Below are 8,106 nucleotides of genomic sequence, written 5' to 3' on the forward strand. Positions count from 1 at the left end.
CTTCATCAGAGTGACTTAAGATAGGAATTTATAGTTAAGGGATCCCATTGAGCAAGAGAAAATAGATGTTCTCTTCCTTTTCAACTAAATATTATCTAATTCTAGTAACAGTATAGAACCAAGTTGTCAAAGTCCCCCTAATTTTAATTCTCCGGGTCTAAACCTACAAGACTGAAATTGTACTTACTCAACTAATGTTCATAGTTTTCTGGATGAGAAGAGAAAATGTTAGGTAAACACCTACAAGGCTGAAAACAAACCTGGTTATTTTAGGAATATCAGGTAAAAGTTTGAAAAAATTCACTTTGCAACTGAAAGTTTGAGGTCATGTAGGCACAATCTTTTGTCCTATGAATATGTAAGAAGCAAGAAAATAGAGGCTAAGCTTTCATACCAATTTTGCTTACCCCATGAGATTTCATCTCTCATTAACAGCTCTGTATTTTCTCATTTCAATGCCTCTCAATCCCTATTATTAAATCTTAATGGTTTCTGATGGTCTCTGCAGGATTGGATTGGGCTGGATTCAAAGTATCTTATGCAGATTTGTTTTTTCTTTGTTTAATTGTGCATTTGAATGAGAAGTAGCTTTGTTGGTAGAATTGGGAATAAGGTCTGCATAGACTGATGTGTGGTGAGCAGATGGGAATCTGACATTACCTAGATGAGCTAAAAAAAAAAATCAGTACCCTGATACCTAGTTTCAATCTCTATTTTCAGCTTTAACCCTGTCCTGTATGACTTTGGCATGAAACAGGGTAAGTCTGGAATTTCAGTTCTTTCAATTCATGAAGGAACTTGGGCAAGGTGCTCATCGGTGTACTCCTCTGCAAGATGAGGGTGAGATGAATGATTGTTGTGAGAATTATACTTAAGTTTGTATGCCTGGCATACTATATAGCATTCAGTAAATAGTAACTAAACTAGTCAGAAAATAGTAGACATCACCAAGATGCCAGGTAAGATGAGACTTTTTTTTCATTAGTTCCTCTTAGTAAAGTCTTCTAAGATATCTGGAACCATCGAAACATGCAGAACTAGGCTGATGTTTATTAGGGAAAGAAACTGCAAATGCCATTTCTTCATTCAACAAATCTAAGCACAGAGGATACAAAGATTCAGCGTCTGAGGTAAGTCATATGCACACATCACTATCCTGTACACTAAGACCCGTTGTGTACCACAAGAGAAACTGAGTTAAAGTAGCATGGAGCCTAGAGAAAGAAGGCATTAGGTTCAATTGGATTATCAGAAAATATTTTATAGAAAAAGGTAAATAGGTCAAGTGTGTTTATAACATAGTGATTACTTCAACGAGATGATAGCAAGAGTGAAATTAAGTGTAGAAAGTGTGAAAAGAGCAAAAAGGTAGATTTAAACTTCTAGAGATATTAGAGGCCTTTAGGGGCCAGGCTAAGGAATTTGAGATTTCAAAAAAAAAAAGGGATGATATGATTGATATAATAGCTGCATTAACAGACAATTCATCTGGGGCCTCCCCTGGTGGCACAATGGTAGAGCGCTGGGCTGCGAAGCTACCCGCAGCCTCTGCAGTGCCGGTTCCATTCACGGCCACCGGCGAGGGACCCACATGGCGCGCAGACCTCTCCTGCCGCCCGCTGCTCCCCTCAGCAGTGTACTTCGGTCCTTCTGCCTGCTCTGCTCCCCGCTCTGGCTCTGGTGAATTCTCTCACCCTCCCGCGCTTCTGACTGTACCCAGTGCTTGTATAAATAAATAAATAAAATCTTAAAAAAAAAAAAAAAAAAGAGAGAGAGAATTCACCTGGAAGCTTTGTGAAAAAAAAACCATAGGGAAGAAATACCAAATCCAGTTAGGATATTACAGAATGATATGGGCAAAAGATTGTGACATGTGGATTTAAGATCAGAGCAATGGACAGCATTCAAAAAAGATAAACACATGCAATTTGCAGCAACATGGATGGCGCTGGAGGGGATCATGTTCAGCAAAATAAGCCAAAAAGAAAAAGAAAAATACCGGATGGTCTCACTCAGCAGGAATCTAGAAAACTTAAATAAGGGACCAGGAAAATGAATAACTATAAGAAAGTGAAAATCAAAATCAACAAAAAACTATGAACCAGAGACACTTTTTGGGGGGTGGGGGGCGGGAGGGGAGGGATTGGGGTCAGAATGGGGGGGTTGCAATTGTATGGGGAATATAAAAATAAAATTTATTATTAAAAAAAAAAAGATCAGAGCAATGGAATCAGAGAAGTGGAGTGGGGGAACTTGAGTATACAAAGATTAGCAAATACACTATTCATTAGTGAAGAAAGGAGGGTAATATGTTTTAGGTATTTCTAGGGTCTTATTTCTACTATAACCATAAAATGTATGTTCTGTTTCTGCCTTTTTGTTTACACTAGAATAATAGGCTGGTTTTAGCTTATTTATGTTAACTTAAGTGTCAGTATGTTTCTATTTTAATCTCTCCAGGGATTCCAACTTGCAGCTTGAGTTGAGGACAACTGACCTTGAATAAGATACACTGTAGTCTCTAAATAAGCACACTTGCTCATGTTGCTCTCCACCCACTCATTATAGCACCCATGGGGGCTCATTCCCCAGCCACAACTGAGGGCAGTCCACAGAATTCCTTGATGTTCAGCATTTCTTGATAGGGAAACACTTTCATGCAAACTCCTGGCCAGCTCGTCTTCCTATGACCTTCAGAGTTCAGTGTCACAACTGATGGTGTGATCAGAAATCATCCTAACTGAGACCAATAATGAATACAAAAGAGTTACAAGATAAGTTATTTCCCTTGCTTCCGGTCTGAAGTACATACAATACCTACTGAATTCACAGATACACCCCAGAGTGAATGTTAGGTGAAGAGAATAAAAGTGCTGACATCCAAAAGGGAGCTATTGTTCTAAATTCAATTTCCTGATTTTTCTACCAAATTTAGTATTATGTGAATATTCAATAAGTTGTTGGTGCAGGCTTTATAGATATACCTGTAGCAAATTCTTTAAATAGACAAGAGAGGTAATTCTAGCAAATGCAAAGCTAAACACAAATGTGAAGAGATAATCTTCCTGCTAAATTATCAGTAATCATACCTTAGATACTACACTTCCTACTAAGGTGTGCGGATGTTGAGGTGTGTGGTATCTTAATACTGCTCTCTTGTGCTCAAAGCATATAGCATAATTCATTACATAGTGTATGACTTCCTGGCATGACACATAGGAGGCCACTTGAAAGTCAAATTACTCATATTATTACCTCGAAGCTACGCAAAACTTTAGCATTCTTATAACTGAGACAGGAGTAGCTAAGCGTCTGGAAAGCCGCTATCATAAATTTCTTGGACCCATTGTTTCTGGTTTTTTTTTTTTTTGCAATTTATGCATTTTTGAGCTATTTTTATAGCTTATTGCTGCCCATGTGCATGGAAGCAAGAAACTGCAGGACCCTGAGCCCAAACCGGTCAAAGCCAGGTGATGAGGCATACACAGAACAACCAAAAGTGACCTACGGTGGCAGGAGACTCGTAACACTGAAATTCCCACTTCTGAGAGGTGTTTAGTCTCCATTTTCAGAACTTGTGATATATGAGGTAAGTATAGCAACTGCTCATGTGTGAAGAAACACTGCCCTAGAACTTCCAAGAAAGAAACCACTCAGTTGTGCTGTTGCCTTATTTGTTTCTTGCCAGAAAGTCCTGAACTCTATGGAAACCAAGCTAAAGCTTTAATCAGGGAGCCTCCTTTCAGAAGGGAGCTCCCTGGAGCTCTGTCTCTTGCTCTGTTGTTCACAACGAACCTTGAACCTCAGCGCTCCTGCCTCCTCCACTCAGTGTCCACGTTCTCATGCCTGAGTGAGGTACCCAAGGACCTGCCAGACACATAACCATTGATTTAAAAAATCTTCTTGAGGAAAAATTTTTTTTTTAATAGAGGCATGTTTTATTTATTTATTTGTTTGTTTGTTTTTTGTTTTTTTTATATACATGCACTGCGTACAGTCAGAAGTGCGGGAGGGTGAGAGAATTCACCAGAGCCAGAGCAGGGAGCAGAGCAGGCAGAAGGACCGAAGTACACTGCTGAGGGGAGCAGCGGGCGGCAGGAGAGGTCTGCGCACCATGTGGGACCCTCCTCTGGTGGCCGGGGAGCAGCCGGGGATCGAACCGGCGCCGCAGAGGCCGCGGGCAGCTTCGCAACCCAGCGCTCAACCGCTGCGCCACCGGGGAGGCCCTTGAGGAAAATTTTTAATAAGTTTTACTAAAGTAAAACGGTCTCCAGTTTCCAAATCAAAAGTCATTCTTTTCCAGAACTTCCTCTTGGGTTACATGTTAGTTAAGGTGACACAATCCTCCCATAACTGGTAATATCTACTGCTGTTTCGGGTGTCCCCGGAGAAGCCCACAAGTAACTACCTCACCTACTCTCAACCAGATAAAAATCAATAGCTTCTTAACTCTTGTTTCTATCAATAGCATGAAACTTCAATTCCTTTCCTATGGCATTCATCCTAATTTTTTTAGATAAATTTTCACGATGGATTTTACTTTGAAAGACTATGGGATAGAAGTGCCTATTATTTATTTATTTGCTTGTGGTATTTAACATTTCATCTTAGGATTTCAATAATTGTGGTACGCTAAATGTTCTGGTTTAGAAAATAGAGAAAGAGAGAAATTGACTCCATCTTTCTTTTAAATTTCCCTCACCCTTTCAGACTTTTCCCCTCACCTTCTCTTTCACTTAATATTCCAATATGGGGGCAGAGGGGTATTCCTGGCCATGGGCTGGTCTGTGTCAATTTTGCTCATATCCACTGCTTTCCAGCCTGCTATCCCTTTCAACCAGGTTACTCCATACTCTGTTAGCTTCTGGCGCTGCAACCTGTAGATTAAAGTCCAGCTCCTAGTAACAAAGTTTATATTTACTTTTACTAAATAAAATTAAATCTGCACTCATGCTTTTTATTTTTCTCTCCACCATATCACCCGTGCCCATACCTCATCTGCCTCCCTCCCTCGTCCCTCCACCCTTTCCCCTATTCCCTCTGGTAACCATTATTTTCTTTTGCTGAGTTAGAATTTTTATTTTTTCTCTTGTTTGTGTGTCCCCTACATCCTGATTTGGAATCATTTCACTTTCCATCATTATCTGTCACTACAAATCCCTGAAGTATATTTCACCCCTAAGTTGCCTCTGTGTCATTGCTCACATCATTCTCTGAGTCTGAAAAACCAAAATACTATCCCCTTTCTTCTGTTCCTTCCTCCTGTTCATCTTCCAGTGTTTAGCTCCATTGCCACTTCCTTAGTTCAGTTTATCCCAATACCATCGGTAGGAGCTTCTTCCACCTAGCTTTAATGGCATTTTGTTTATTTACAATAAAATTTAAAATAATGTATTTAGGGCCTCCCTTGTGGCACAAGGGGTTAAGATGCAACCCATGAAGCTATCTGCAGCCCTGCAGCATGAGTTCCATCCCTGGCCAGGGAGGTACCCACATGGCACAGTAGACCTCTCCTGACTCGCCTGCTGCTCCCCTCAGCAGTGTATTTTAGTAGATCCATCTGTTCTGTTCCCCACTCTGTCTCTGGTGAATCCTCTCACCCCCCGCACCTCTGGCGTACACCCCAGTTCTTGTATGCATAAATAAATAAATCTTTTAAAAAATAAATAATGTATTTATTACTATTATTATCATCATCATTAGTATTAAGGCCTTACTATGCTCCAGTTTGTTAATTCTTTCAAACATCATCATTATTATGCCATCTGAGTGGCCCCTCTATAAGACTGACTCATTTAAAGCCACAAGTTAGGAAATACAGAACTGAAACCAGATCCTCAACTCCTGAGACAATTCTCTTTTATTTTTTTTTAAAGATTTATTTATTCATGCAAAGAAGAACCAGGGTACAGGCCAGAGATGCGGGAGGGTGAGAGGATTCACCAGAGACAGAGTGGGGAACAGAACAGGCAGACTGACTGAAATATACTGCTGAGGGGAGCAGCGGGCGAGACAGGAGAGGTCTGCTGAGCCATGTGGGTACCTTGCCGGCTGACTGGGACCAAACCCATGCTGCAGAGGCTGCAGACAGCTTCACAGCGCTGCACTCAACCACCTGAGCCACCAGGAGAGGCCCGACAATTCTCTTTTAGAGCCTTCTGCCCAATACCATAATTAGTATTCACAACTGTCTCTCCATGGGAACTGTAAATTCCTTGAGATGTGGACCCACATCTTTGTAGCTCTGTGTCCCCAAAGTGTGTAGCATGCTGTTCTGTGCATAACACTTTTCAGATTCTTTAACAAATAGAAGGAGGATGTGGGAATTTGACAACTCTAATAGAGGACATTTTTCTTACACCTTTCCTTTCTTTCCTACCACCCACTACCCCAACTCAGGTACCACAACTGCGCATAATGCACAAAACGGAAGACGCAGCCATGGCAGAGCTCTCGCCCCACGTTCTGTCCTGAGAAGGGAAGCAGAACACGTAGCACATGATGAGCAGCCCAACATGGGCACAACACTTGAGAGTCCGTTAGAAATATGACAGCAGTTCAAGCTAATTTCCACACAACTGGTGACAATTTTGTTTAAGCAGCGAGCATCCCAACCCTCCAAGCATTACTATCAAAAAATTTATTGAGCAATAACAATTGCTAGATGCAATTCAGAATGCTGAATTAGACATCATCTTTACCCAGGAGACTGGCAATTTAACGTCCATAGACCTCCAGAAATATAAGGAGTAGAAAAGGCTGCTGCCATCTCCCACCCATACATGCAGGCAATAAGCAATGCAGCAGGACTCCTACAGGGAGTCAGAGTAGTCCTGGATACTGAGTTAGGCACTCGGCAAAGATGAAGATGCATTAACGTACTCAGGCTGAGATGACAGCACTTAGTGTGCCAGAGCAGTGACTTACCTTACAGACCTGAGTGTCCCAAACAAGTTAGTAGAGCTTCTAAACATGATAAATGCTCTACAAGAGTTTATGATGTGAGATCATAAGTGGTTGGCCCTAGAAATAAACTTGTAAAAGAGCTGGAAATATAAATCTCACCTCTCCTTGCTGCATTACCTCCTGTTCCCTGGCATGTTCTCCTTTATTCCGTGAGGATCCATTCCATTTCTAATTTCAACCAATGTCTGCTAAACCTTTAACTGGCAATGGGCCAATGAATGCATTCCATTTTAAAGTTAATTTTTATTTTGATTAATGTAATACAGACACATTTAAAAAGTAAAACATGATAGGGCCTCCCCGGGGGCGCAGCGGTTGAGCGCTCGGCTGCGAAGCTGCCCGCAGCCTCTGCAGCGCCGGTTGGATCCCCGGCTGCTCCCCGGCTACCGGAGGAAGGTCCCACATGGTGCGCAGACCTCTCCTGCCGCCCGCTGCTCCCCTCAGCAGTGTACTTCGGTCCCTCTGCCTGCTCTGCTCCCCACTCTGGCTCTGGTGAATTCTCTCATCCTCCCGCGCTTCTGACTATATCCAGTGCTTGTATAAATAAATCTTAAAAAAAAAAAAAAAAAGTAAAACATGATAAAATGTAGTCCCTTGGCCCACCCTTTTCCAACCCCTTTTCCGGTTTCCTTATGGTAACCACATTCAATTATTTTATTTTTTTTAAAGATTTGTCTATCTATCTATCTATTTATTTATTTGTTTGTTTGTTTGTTTGTTTATTTATTTATTTATGCAAGCACTGGGTACAGTCAGAAGCTCAGGAGAGTGAGAGAATTCACCAGAGCCAGAGCGGGGAGCAGAACAGGCAGAAGGACCAAAGTACACTGCTGAGGGGAGCAGCGGGAGGCAGGAGAGGTCTGCACACCTTGAGGTGGCCGGGGAGCTGCCGGGGATCGAACCGGCGCAGCAGAGGCTGCAGGCAACCGCTGCGCCACGGGGCAGGCCCACATTCAATTATTTTAGCTGTTTCTTTTGGTGTTTACATCTATTGCACAAATAATGTGCTCATACTATTATTTCTTGATTTTTGAGTGTTAAATATTACCTACTTACTTCCTTCTATGGAAGATAAGGGATTCTCGTCACACATCCCCCACACAAACACACCCAAGCCCACATACTTCCACTTTTCCATTT

Source organism: Talpa europaea (assembly GCF_964194135.1).
Source record: "Talpa europaea genome assembly, chromosome: 3".
In the NCBI taxonomy this organism is placed as follows: domain Eukaryota; kingdom Metazoa; phylum Chordata; class Mammalia; order Eulipotyphla; family Talpidae; genus Talpa; species Talpa europaea.